Source organism: Acipenser ruthenus, unplaced genomic scaffold, assembly GCF_902713425.1.
Source record: "Acipenser ruthenus unplaced genomic scaffold, fAciRut3.2 maternal haplotype, whole genome shotgun sequence".
Lineage (NCBI taxonomy): Eukaryota > Metazoa > Chordata > Actinopteri > Acipenseriformes > Acipenseridae > Acipenser > Acipenser ruthenus.
Window position 1 is genome coordinate 1 of NW_026708343.1, and position 13,877 is coordinate 13,877.

Below are 13,877 nucleotides of genomic sequence, written 5' to 3' on the forward strand. Positions count from 1 at the left end.
ACGGTTCTGCAGGTCTGACGGGTCGGTCCTGCCCTACAGGTTCTGTTCTCGTTCAACGGGACGCTGCAGCCGCACCGCCGGGTTCAGGACGCTCGCTTCGGATACTCGCTGGCGGCCGCGCCGGACCTCAACCACGACGGCTTCAACGACCTGGTGGTGGGGGCGCCACTGGAGGAGGGGCATCGTGGAGCGATATACATCTACCCACGGCCACCGGACCACCATCCTGCCACTCTACAAACAGGTGGGACCCCAGAACACTTAATCATACCCCAACCCCAACCCAACTCCAACCCAACTCAACCCCAACTCTAACCCCAACCCCAACTCCAACCCAAACTCCACCCCAACCCCACTCTAACCCCAACCCCAACCCAACTCCAACCCCACCCTAACCCTAACTCTAACACCAACCCCCAACTCTAACCCCAACCCCAACCCCAACTCCAACCCAAACTCCAACCCCAACTCCAACCCCAACCCCAACTCTACCCCAACCCCAACTCCAACCCAAACTCCAACCCCACCCCAACTCTAACCCCAACCCCAACTCTAACTCCAACCCAAACTCCAACCCCAACTCCAACCCAAACTCCAACTCCAACCCAAACTCCAACCCAAACTCCAACCCCAACTCTAACCCCAACCCAAACCCCAACCCCAACTCCAACCCAAACTCCAACCCCAACCCCAACTCTAACCCCAACCCCAACTCTAACTCCAACCCAAACTCCAACCCCAACCCCAACTCCAACCCCAACCCCAACTCTAACCCCAACCCCAACCCCAACTCCAACCCCAACCCCAACTCTAACCCCAACTCTAACTCCAACCCCAACCCCAACTCCAACCCCAACCCCAACCCCAACTCCCAACCCCACCCCTAACCCTAAACCCCAACCCCAGCTCCAGCCCCAACTCCAACCCCAACTCTAACCCTAACCCCAACCCCAACCCCAACCTCAACTCCAACCCCTAACCCCAACTCCAACCCCACCCCTAACCGTAACTCCAACCCCAACCCCAACCTCAACTCCAACCCCTAACCCCAACTCTAACCCCAACCTCAACTCCAACCCCTAACCCCAACTCTAACCCCAACCCCCAACCCTAACCCTAACCCCAACCCCAACCCCAACCCCAACCCCAACCCCAACCCTACCCCTAACCCCAGTGTCCCGTCTCCTGTTGCTCAGAGAGTCGCTGCCTCAGCCCTGTCCTCAGCTCTGCAGTATTTTGGACGCAGTGTGAGTGGACGGTTAGACCTGGATGGGGATGGGCTCGTAGACCTGGCTGTGGGAGCGCAGGGCAACGCTGTGCTGCTCAGGTGAGAACCTGAAAATCCAAACTTCCTATAAAAACATGAATTATAGCAGCTGATTGATTGAAAAACTTGAAATAATTATACTATCCATTTACCATGGTGTGGCTATGTTTGCTTTACCATGCTTTCACTGTGTTTTATTACACTTCACCAAGTTTGGTTTTCAATGTGCTTTATCATTCCTCTGTGCTTCACAATGCTTCCCTATTCTTTACCAAACCTCTCTGTGCTTTGCAATGCTTCCCTATGCTTTACTGGACCCCTCTGTGCTTTACAATGCTTCCCTATGCTTTACCACACCTCTCTGTGCTTTACAATGCTTCCCTATGCTTTACCAGACCTCTCTGTGCTTTACAATGCTTCCCTATGCTTACCAGACCTCTCTGTGCTTTACAGTGCTTCCCTATGCTTTACCAGACCTCTCTGTGCTTTACAATGCTTCCCTATGCTTTACCAGACCTCTCTGTGCTTTACAATGCTTCCCTATGCTTTACCAGACCTCTCTGTGCTTTACAATGCTTCCCTATGCTTACCAGACCTCTCTGTGCTTTACAATGCTTCCCTATGCTTTACCAAACCTCTCTGTGCTTTAAAATGCTTCCCTATGCTTACCAGACCTCTCTGTGCTTTACAATGCTTCCCTATGCTTTACCAAACATCTCTGTGCTTTACAATGCTTCCCTATGCTTTCACTGTGCTTGTATATACTTGTATAAGTCTAGGGCTGATCCCGAATCCCTCTCGGCACCGCGTTGAATCGCGACGGCTCGTGGTTTTCCGTTCTCGTTGCAGCTCCCGCAGCATCGTGCGCATTTCCGTGACCGTGGTCTTTGAGCCGCGCTCCATCAACGTGATCCAGAGGAACTGCCAGCGCAACGGCCGTGACTCCGCCTGCATCACCGCCACGGTCTGCTTCAGCGTGGCCTCGCGCTCGCCGTCCAATCAGAGAGTCCCGTTCGGTGAGTGCGCGGTCAGCCACAGAGAAACGGGCCGGCACAGCGGAAAGGCATGGACACAGCCCTGCGGCTGCTGCATCCAGAACCACTTTGGAAACTAACCTGAGATATAAATGTTTTTTTTTTAATTTATTATTAAGTTTCTTTTAGTGTTGCTACAAACTCTCCCTCTCTCTCTCTTCCTCACCCCCTCTTCTGTCCCTCTCCCCCTCTCCCTCTCCTTCTCCCTCTCCCCCTCCTCTCTCCCTCTCCCTCTCTTTCCCCTTCCCCCTCCCCCTCCTCTCTCCCCCCTCAACCTCTACTTATCCCTCTCCCTCTCTCCCCCTCCTCTCTCCCTCTCTCTCCTCTCTCCCTCTCCCCCCTCCCTCTCCTCCCCCTCCTCTCTCCCCCTCTCCCTCTCCTTCTCCTCTCCCTCTCCCCCTCCTCTCTCCCTCTCTCTCCCTCTCTCCCCTCTCCCCCTCCTCTCTCCCCCCTCTCCCCCTCTCCCCCTCTCCCTCCCCCTGATTGTGTTCTGATTGTGTCTCAGATCTTCAGGTCTCCTCCTCTCTGGATGATCGGAAGTTTGTGTCCCGGGCTCTCTTTGACGAGACGTCTCACAAGCAGATCCAGAGAGTGCTCCGGGTTCGAGTGGACGAGGTTGCTTGCCGCACGCTGCCCTTCCACGTCATCGTGAGTGACCTCACTTAACCCTTCCTTCGACCGCTGTTTGACTTTCGATCCAAATTCTATCATTGAATTAGCCGAGTTTCCTTTGGTATTTCCAAATGTAGACGTGCGTGTGTGTGAGAGTGTGTGTGCATGTGTGTGTGTGTCACTGTGTGAGTCACAGCAGGTGTGTGTGTGTGTGTGCGTGCGTGCGTGCGTGCGTGCGTGCGTGCGTGTGTGCGTGTGTGCGTGTGTGTGTGTTCGTTTCTAGTGCTTGCTGGGTCGAAAAAAGGCCCCAGAAGAAAGGAAACTGACAAAACCTCCCGGGCCAAGTTTAAACAGATCCTTCAACCATGCAAATGCAGCAGATAAGAGATCTGCAGTGTATGAGAGGCCATGCAAAGTTCTCATAAACACTATAACCAAACAAGTGTGTGTGTAAGTGTGTGCCTCATTACTGGTGTAGTAGCCCATCAGCCCCGATGCATTCTGGGGAATGTAGTTCTGTATCCTCCAGGACTACACCGTTCCTCCCCTGCTCTGTTACAGTGTGTGTGTGTCTCATTACTGGTGTAGTAGCCCGTCCGCCCCGATGCATTCTGGGGAATGTAGTCCTGTATCCTCCCCTGCTCTGTCACAGTGTGCGTGTGTGTGTCTCATTACTGGTGTAGTAGCCCGTCAGCCCCGAGGCATTCTGGGGAATGTAGTCCTGTATCCTCCACTGCTCTGTCACAGTGTGAGTGTGTGTCTCATTACTGGTGTAGTAGCCCGTCAGCCCCGATGCATTCTGGGGAATGTAGTCCTGTATCCTCCCCTGCTCTGTCACAGTGTGCGTGTGTGTGTCTCATTACTGGTGTAGTAGCCCGTCAGCCCCGATGCATTCTGGGGAATGTAGTCCTGTATCCTCCCCTGCTCTGTCACAGTGTGAGTGTGTGTGTCTCATTACTGGTGTAGTAGCCCGTCAGCCCCGATGCATTCTGGGGAATGTAGTCCTGTATCCTCCCCTGCTCTGTCACAGTGTGTGTGTGTGTGTCTCATTACTGGTGTAGTAGCCCATCAGCCCCGATGCATTCTGGGGAATGTAGTCCTGTATCCTCCCCTGCTCTGTCACAGTGTGAGTGTGTGTCTCATTACTGGTGTAGTAGCCCGTCAGCCCCGATGCATTCTGGGGAATGTAGTCCTGTATCCTCCCCTGCTCTGTCACAGTGTGTGTGTGTGTCTCATTACTGGTGTAGTAGCCCGTCAGCCCCGATGCATTCTGGGGAATGTAGTCCTGTATCCTCCCCTGCTCTGTCACAGTGTGAGTGTGTGTCTCATTACTGGTGTAGTAGCCCGTCAGCCCCGATGCATTCTGGGGAATGTAGTCCTGTATCCTCCCCTGCTCTGTCACAGTGTGAGTGTGTCTCATTACTGGTGTAGTAGCCCGTCAGCCCCGATGCATTCTGGGGAATGTAGTCCTGTATCCTCCCCTGCTCTGTCACAGTGTGTGTGTGTCTCATTACTGGTGTAGTAGCCCGTCAGCCCCGATGCATTCTGGGGAATGTAGTCCTGTATCCTCCCCTGCTCTGTCACAGTGTGAGTGTGTGTCTCATTACTGGTGTAGTAGCCCGTCAGCCCCGATGCATTCTGGGGAATGTAGTCCTGTATCCTCCCCTGCTCTGTCACAGTGTGAGTGTGTGTCTCATTACTGGTGTAGTAGCCCGTCAGCCCCGATGCATTCTGGGGAATGTAGTCCTGTATCCTCCCCTGCTCTGTCACAGTGTGAGTGTGTGTCTCATTACTGGTGTAGTAGCCCGTCAGCCCCGATGCATTCTGGGGAATGTAGTCCTGTATCCTCCCCTGCTCTGTCACAGTGTGTGTGTGTGTGTCTCATTACTGGTGTAGTAGCCCGTCAGCCCCGATGCATTCTGGGGAATGTAGTCCTGTATCCTCCCCTGCTCTGTCACAGTGTGAGTGTGTGTCTCATTACTGGTGTAGTAGCCCGTCAGCCCCGATGCATTCTGGGGAATGTAGTCCTGTATCCTCCCCTGCTCTGTCACAGTGTGTGTGTGTCTCATTACTGGTGTAGTAGCCCGTCAGCCCCGATGCATTCTGGGGAATGTAGTCCTGTATCCTCCCCTGCTCTGTCACAGTGTGAGTGTGTGTCTCATTACTGGTGTAGTAGCCCGTCAGCCCCGATGCATTCTGGGGAATGTAGTCCTGTATCCTCCCCTGCTCTGTCACAGTGTGAGTGTGTGTCTCATTACTGGTGTAGTAGCCCGTCAGCCCCGATGCATTCTGGGGAATGTAGTCCTGTATCCTCCCCTGCTCTGTCACAGTGTGTGTGTGTGTGTCTCATTACTGGTGTAGTAGCCCGTCAGCCCCGATGCATTCTGGGGAATGTAGTCCTGTATCCTCCCCTGCTCTGTCACAGTGTGAGTGTGTGTGTCTCATTACTGGTGTAGTAGCCCGTCAGCCCCGATGCATTCTGGGGAATGTAGTCCTGTATCCTCCCCTGCTCTGTCACAGTGTGTGTGTGTCTCATTACTGGTGTAGTAGCCCGTCAGCCCCGATGCATTCTGGGGAATGTAGTCCTGTATCCTCCCCTGCTCTGTCACAGTGTGTGTGTGTCTCATTACTGGTGTAGCAGCCCGTCAGCCCCGATGCATTCTGGGGAATGTAGTCCTGTCTCCTCCCCTGCTCTGTCACAGTGTGAGTGTGTGTGTCTCATTACTGGTGTAGCAGCCCGTCAGCCCCGATGCATTCTGGGGAATGTAGTCCTGTATCCTCCCCTGCTCTGTCACAGTGTGCGTGTGTGTGTCTCATTACTGGTGTAGTAGCCCGTCAGCCCCGATGCATTCTGGGGAATGTAGTCCTGTCTCCTCCCCTGCTCTGTCACAGTGTGTGTGTGTGTGTCTCATTACTGGTGTAGCAGCCCGTCAGCCCCGATGCATTCTGGGGAATGTAGTCCTGTATCCTCCCCTGCTCTGTCACAGTGTGAGTGTGTGTCTCATTACTGGTGTAGCAGCCCGTCAGCCCCGATGCATTCTGGGGAATGTAGTCCTGTCTCCTCCCCTGCTCTGTCACAGTGTGAGTGTGTGTCTCATTACTGGTGTAGTAGCCCGTCAGCCCCGATGCATTCTGGGGAATGTAGTCCTGTATCCTCCCCTGCTCTGTCACAGTGTGTGTGTGTGTCTCATTACTGGTGTAGTAGCCTGTCAGCCCCGATGCATTCTGGGGAATGTAGTCCTGTCTCCTCCCCTGCTCTGTCACAGTGTGAGTGTGTGTGTCTCATTACTGGTGTAGTAGCCCGTCAGCCCCGATGCATTCTGGGGAATGTAGTCCTGTATCCTCCCCTGCTCTGTCACAGTGTGTGTGTGTGTTTTCAGGACACGCTGGATTACATTCACCCGATTGGATTTGCTCTGCGCTTCAAGATGAACAGCACGGAGGCGGGGCCTGTGCTGGACGAGGGCAGCCTCACCTTCATCAAGAAGTTTGTAAGTGTGTGGATTTCACTGTGCTTTATTACACTTTGCTTTTACGAGGGAGACCTAACACCCGCTGCACAGGAGAGAGGAGGGGAATTTCTCCCATTGCAACCCTCCTGAAGAGTTTTTGTTTTTTTTAACCCCGCAGATCCCGTTCTTCAAAGACTGCGGCGAGGATGATGTGTGCGTGACTGATCTGGTTCTGCACGCCCACATGGGCATCTCAGGAACAAGGTAGCGTTTACTGGAGGCTCGGGGGTCCAGTGGTTAAAGAAAGGGGCTCGATACCAGGAGGTTCAAATCCCAGCTCAGCCACTGACTCCCTGTGTGTGTATGTGTGTGTGTGTGTGTGTGTGTGTGTGTGTGTGTGTGTGTGTGACCCTGAGCAAGTCACTGAACCTCCTTGTGCTCCGTCCTTCGGATGAGACGTAAAACAAACGAGGTCCTATTGGAAGTGACTCTGCAGCAGCAGCAGCAGCAGTTGTTGATGATGCAGAGTTCACCCCTTAGTTTTTGTAAGTTGCTTTGGATAAAAGTGTCTGCTAAATTAATAATAATAATAATAATAATAATAATAATAATAATAATAATAACAGGGCAGCAGTGTGGAGTAGTGGTTAGGGGCTCTGGACTCTTGACCGGAGGGTCGTGGGTTCAATCCCAGGTGGGGGACACTGCTGCTGTACCCTTGAGCAAGGTACTTTACCTAGATTGCTCCAGTAAAAACCCAACTGTATAAATGGGTAACTGTATGTAAAAAATAATGTGTAAAAAATAATGTAATTATATGTAAAAATAATGTGATATCTTGTAACAATTATAAGTCGCCCTGGATAAGGGCGTCTGCTAAGAAATAAATAATAATATTACTGCTGGGATGCTGTGCAGATTTGTAAGTGTCTCTCTCCTGATTTACAGGCAGGATCCCTTTATCATCAGGAGCCCCAATAGGAGACTGTCTGTGGAGCTGGTGCTGGAGAATTGCAGGGAGAACTCCTACAACACCAGCCTCGACATCCTGTTCTCCAGAAACCTGCATTTCTCCAGCCTGTCTGTGAAGGTACTGCCGGCGCGGCGCTCCACCGCGCTGTGAACCAGGGGTGCAAAGCACTTTACAAACAGCTGCTAAACCGTGTTGAAAGTTTAGCACCGGTGAACCGTCCGGTGCTAAATTCGGATGAGGTTTTTTTGAAGTCACGGAGGTAAAGCAGGGTTTGATTTCTAACCTCCTCGCCCCCTGTGCTTCTCGCAGGACGAGCCCCTGTTTAAAATCGAATGCACGGCTCTGGCACCCAGCAGCAGGTCCTGCAATGTCAGCTATCCTGTCTTCAGAGCAAAAGCCAAGGTGAGAATCCACTTCAAGAAATTAGGGCTTAAAAATAATTCAGCCGTGTTCCACTTCCAATTAGCTGCATAGGTCACAATGGTGCAGTTTTAAGATAGCTGTAGGAGCTCCCAAGTAAATGCGCTCTGTGTGGAGTGCAGGATGCTCCCTAGAGCCTGGAGATCGCAGGTTCGAATCCAGGCTATGTCACTGCCGACCATGACTGTGGGTTCCTGGGGGGGCGGCACGCAATTGGCTGAGCTCCGCCCGGGTAGGGAGGGATAAGGTTGGCAGGGGAAGCTGCGGTTCACTGTGGCCAATAGGGTGCCTGCGGGTCTGCAGTGGAGCCATCAGATCAGCCAGGGGGTGCAGCGGTGAACCGGGATACAAATTATATATATATATATAAAGACTAGAGGAGAGTTTTTTTTTATCCTTTCCTATATGAGATTGCAGTGCAAGAAAGGGTTAAGCTTCATACCTCTCAGGGTATGAGGGGGTGGTGCTGACCTAACGACCTGTCCTCCTTTAACCTCTGACCTCTGTTTGCACAGGTGAAGTTCAGCCTGGAGTTTGACTTCAGCTGCTCGTCTCTGCTGAACCTCGTGCAGGTGAAGCTGTCCGCCGGAAGGTAAGGCAGCCAGTCTCTCACTTCGTATTTAGCAGTGTTTTAGCAGTGTATTTAGCAGTGTTTTTAGCAGTGTTTTAGCAGTGTTTTAGCAGTGTTTTAGCAGTGTATTTAGCAGTGTTTTAGCAGTGTTTTAGCAGTGTTTTAGCAGTGTATTTAGCAGTGTTTTAGCAGTGTTTTAGCAGTGTACAGTATTTGGCAGTGTATTTAGCAGTGTATTTAGCAGTGTTTTAGCAGTGTTTTAGCAGTGTATTTGGCAGTGTATTTAGCAGTGTATTTAGCAGTGTTTTAGCAGTGTTTTAGCAGTGTATTTGGCAGTGTATTTAGCAGTGTATTTAGCAGTGTTTTAGCAGTGTTTTAGCAGTGTATTTAGCAGTGTATTTAGCAGTGTTTTAGCAGTGTATTTAGCAGTGTTTTTAGCAGTGTATTTAGCAGTGTATTTAGCAGTGTATTTGGCAGTGTATTTAGCAGTGTATTTAGCAGTGTTTTAGCAGTGTTTTAGCAGTGTATTTAGCAGTGTTTTTAGCAGTGTTTTTAGCAGTGTTTTAGCAGTGTATTTAGCAGTGTTTTAGCAGTGTTTTAGCAGTGTATTTAGCAGTGTTTTTAGCAGTGTTTTTAGCAGTGTTTTAGCAGTGTATTTAGCAGTGTTTTAGCAGTGTTTTAGCAGTATATTTAGCAGTGTTTTTAGCAGTGTATTTGGCAGTGTTTTAGCAGTGTTTTTAGCAGTGTTTTTAGCAGTGTTTTTAGCAGTGTTTTTAGCAGTGTATTTAGCAGTGTATTTAGCAGTGTTTTAGCAGTGTTTTAGCAGTGTTTTAGCAGTGTTTTAGCAGTATATTTAGCAGTGTTTTTAGCAGTGTATTTGGCAGTGTTTTAGCAGTGTTTTAGCAGTGTATTTAGCAGTGTTTTAGCAGTGTATTTAGCAGTGTTTTAGCAGTGTTTTAGCAGTGTTTTAGCAGTATATTTAGCAGTGTTTTTAGCAGTGTATTTGGCAGTGTATTTACAGTGTATTTAGCAGTGTTTTTAGCGTGTCATGTTAAGGTTGTTTCCGTGTTTCCTCTCCCCCCCTCGGTTGCAGCGACAGCGTGGAGCAGGAAGACACTCTGCAGGACAACTCGGCTGAGCTGCTGGCGATCGTGAGATACGAGCCAGACCTCTTCATTACCAGGTGAGAGCCGGAGGGAAGGGGGCTGGGCTGGGCTGGGCCGGGCCGAGCCGAGCCGAGCCGAGCCGAGCTGAGCTGGGCTGTTTGTCCCCGCGCGACTCCTGCTTGCTGAAGGGCCGCAAAAGCCTCAATTAAAAGTGATGCTGATCAAGCGGTTCTAGACTCATTAAATAAAGTCGAATATTGATAAGGCTGTTCTGGACTAATTTAATGAAGCTTGATATTGCTCAGTCGGTTCTAGACTGTAACAGCAAGCTAGAAAAGTCTTGTGGTTCAGCCTTTGGTGTCGTCGTTCTGTTTCTCCCTGTTCTGGATCCTATAACCCGCTGAATCCTGTTTGTTTCCGGTCGCAGTGAAGCCAGCCTCAATCGCTACGAGGTTCATCCCAGCAGGACACCATCCGAAGGGATCGGACCGGAATTCCACACCTCTTACAAGGTGAGATGAAAACTCTGGGGGGGCACAAACTCCTACTGCTACTCGGAACTGCCTTTAAGAAGCCCCCCCCCCCCCTTCCACACACACCTGACCCCCGTTTTTCAATCTCACAGATTCACAATCTGGGCTGCTACACCGTCAGTAACCTGGAGTTTCAAATCCACCTGCCGTCCGTGGCTTTTGGAGACAGCCATTTTATAAGTGTGACGGAAGTATCCACGCAAAATGTGAGTATCCACACTTCACTGTGGAAGTGCATTTCCCTACTTCACTGCTTCCAGTAAATTGTTTGATGCACTGGTAAGATAGCAAAATAGCACACTATTGTTAATAATTGGTTCATTTTAGCGATGCTGCTTTGTGAAACTATGTAACAAGATGTAATATTAGGGTGGCGTGTGTGAAGGTGGTGATTTGTCGTTTTTGTCCCCCCCTGCAGGCGACGGGTGTGAATTGCAGTCTGGAGAGCGACCTGGAGCTCATGAAACAGAGGCAGGGAGACGCTGTGCGGCCGGTTCGTCCAGAAGACATGCTGTTCACTCAGACCCTGGTGAGAGAGAGTGGGGGAGCGTGTGTGTGCGTGTGTGTCTGTGTGTGTGCGTGTGCGTGTGCGTGTGCGTGTGGCCTTATTGATTATTTCTTTCCAAACTGCAGTAACTCGTGTATTGATAATGTGTTGATTCTGTGTTATTTGAACTGCAGTAACTCGTGTATTGATAATGTGTTGATTCTGCGTTTCAGAACTGCAGTAACTCGTGTATTGATAATGTGTTGATTCTGTGTTATTTGAACTGCAGTAACTCGTGTATTGATAATGTGTTGATTCTGCGTTATTTGAACTGCAGTAACTCGTGTATTGATAATGTGTTGATTCTGTGTTATTTGAACTGCAGTAACTCGTGTATTGATAATGTGTTGATTCTGTGTTATTTGAACTGCAGTAACTCGTGTATTGATAATGTGTTGATTCTGTGTTATTTGAACTGCAGTAACTCGTGTATTGATAATGTGTTGATTCTGTGTTATTTGAACTGCAGTAACTCGTGTATTGATAATGTGTTGATTCTGTGTTATTTGAACTGCAGTAACTCGTGTATTGATAATGTGTTGATTCTGTGTTATTTGAACTGCAGTAACTCGTGTATTGATAATGTGTTGATTCTGTGTTATTTGAACTGCAGTAACTCGTGTATTGATAATGTGTTGATTCTGTGTTTCAGAACTGCAGTAACTCGTGGTGCGCTGTGGTTCTGTGTCGGCTGGAGCAGCTGCAGCGGAATCAGGCAGTGCAGATCCGGGTCGGCAGGAGAGTCCACGATGACTTCTACCGCGAGGTAACACCCCTTCCCCTCCCCTCCCCTCCTCTCCCCCCTCCCACTCCCCCTCCCCTCCCCCTCCTCCCCTTCCCCTCCCCTCCTCCCCCTCCTCCCCCTCTCCCCCTCCCCTCCTCCCCCTCCTCCCACTCCCACTCCCCTCCCCTTCAACATGACTCCTACCGCAAAGTTTGCATCCTGTTAAATATAAGATATAAATTATGTTCCTATAGGTTTTTTTTTTTTTTTTTTTAAATTAATGTCTCAATCCTAAAATTCTCGTCAATGCAAACCCTTCCTGTGAGCTGTAGGTCACGCAGCTTGTCCGACGGTTTGTGTTTCAGGCCCAGTTCCGGTCGGTGAGGATCGTGAGCGCGCACGTTCTCCGAGCGAACGACTCCAGCGTGATTGTCCTGGGACAGAGCGGGCACTGGAGAGAGGTGAGAGAGAGAGAGAGGGGGGGTCTGGTGTTTAAAGAAAGGGGCTCGATACCAGGAGGTTCAAATCCCGGCTCAGCCACTGACTCCCTGTGTGTGTGTGTGCGTGCGTGTGTGTGTGTGTGACCCTGAGCAAGTCACTTCACCTCCTTGTGCTCCGTCCTTCGGATGAGACGTCAAACAAACGAGGTCCTATTGGAAGTGACTCTGCAGCAGCAGCAGCAGCAGTTGTTGATGATGCATAGTTCACCCCCCTAGTCTCTGTAAATCGCTTTGGATAACATAGTCTGCTAATAATTTATAATAATTAATAATATTAATGAATTAATAATAATAATAATACACTCCTTTCGATAAAGCAGGGCTCACTCTCCAATAAAAACACTCACGCTGTCTTTCATCAACCCGTCTGCTTCTGTGTTCAGCTCCAGTTCTGTAGCACTGCAACATGTTTCATATTTCTTCTTTTTAAAAATCAAATGTACTCCCTCAGGTTTAAGGGCTGTGATCCTTAACCCTCTCCTCTCCTCTCTCCCCAGAGCCCCCTGGAGGTGATGAAGGGCCGGCGCATCCCCGTCTCTCTCTGGATTCTCATTGGCAGCATCATCGGAGGCCTGTTGCTCCTCGCCCTCATCATCTTCATCCTGTGGAAGGTGAGTGTGGAGCGCCCCGTCCCGCTCCGGCTTTCTGCAGCATTGCTAGCGAGCTCAGAGTACCGGCTCTACGGCTACACGTTTGCTGTCGTCTTCGTCAGCATTATTCAGCCTTCTTAAAGATAATATACTGAGCAACAAAAGAAACTTATCACTTATATTTGAGCATCAAAAGACACTTATCACTTATATTTGGATAAAATTCACGAGCTGTGATTGAAAAATGACAAACTGTTTTCGAGCAGGTGCAATTACTTTTTATTGTGCTGGTTAACAATTGACATCCCGAAGGTGCTGCAAAATGATTTGTCGTGTTGTGACTCTTGGTCTCCCAGTTTGTGGCCTGTCAATTATTATTATTATTATTTATTTCTTAGCAGACGCCCTTATCCAGGGCGACTTACAATTGTTACAAGATATCACATTATTTTTACATACAATTCCCCATTTATACAGTTGGGTTTTTACTGGAGCAATCTAGGTAAAGTACCTTGTTCAAGGGTACAGCAGCAGCATGCCCCACCTGGGATTGAACCCACGACCCTCCGGTCAAGAGTCCAGAGCCCTAACCACTACTCCACACTGCTGCCCCAATTGACAGAGCGTGTCTGGTTATACCGTCTCGCCAGGTTTGAAACGGCTGGCTGTGAGCACCCAAGATGACGAGCCACAGTACGCTGCCTGCACAGCAGTATAAGAAGGAAGGAACTGCTGCTGTGACACAAAGAAACTGAACGTGATCTCTGTCTGTCTGTCTGTCTGTCTGTCTAGCTGGGCTTCTTCGCCAGGAAATCGAGAGAGGAGGAGGAGAAGGAGGAGAGGGATAAGGAGGAGTAAGAGTCGAGAGGGCAGACGAGAGAGAGAGAGAGAGAGAGGGGGTGCTGAACTGTAGAACTCAACCAAGCTCCAGTCACTCAACCAAACGTTTGTGCTGCACCTGCAACGTCTTCATCGCTATTATTAAACTGTCTGTGCGCTTGACGTGACCTTTCGGAAGGCAGGACGCGAGCTTGCACTTTTAAACTTTTAAGAACGGTTTTGCACGGGTCCCGTGCGGACAATTCCAAATAAATCAATGAAAAGATTCAAATACATTTGTAAAGAAAGCGTACAGGGTCCCCCTCCCCTTTAAGAACTGGAGGTCAGGGCAAGACTTTTTAACTGATCCTCCATTTCTGGGAGCACAGTGATACCGCGATGAAGATGTTCTGGGATCTCCAACTTGGTTATTGTCAATTGTGTGTGTTTTTTTAAAACGTATTATTTTGGATTTGCAATCTGCGTTAATAAAACTATAAAAACACAAATTTTCATTCTCTTTTAATTATTAATATCCATTTAACTAAATATTGAACGTACCTGGTGTCTCTCTGTACCCAGTCAAACCTTAAGAAAAGCCTCCCACAGTATTTTCTCCCAGTGTTTTTCCACTTCTAAATGCCCACCGATAAATATTTCTTAACTTTGGAAGTGCCGTTGTCCTGATGCAATTTCTTTGAAGGATTTTTAACAGTATCTGTTCGTTTT

The 13,877-nt window shown here is 49.5% G+C and overlaps 1 pseudogene; it reads left to right on the forward strand.

The window, feature by feature from the left end:
* Positions 1 to 33: 33 nt before the first annotated feature.
* On the forward strand, positions 34 to 13,666 carry LOC117965073 (integrin alpha-10-like; annotated as a pseudogene).
* Positions 13,667 to 13,877: the final 211 nt, after the last annotated feature.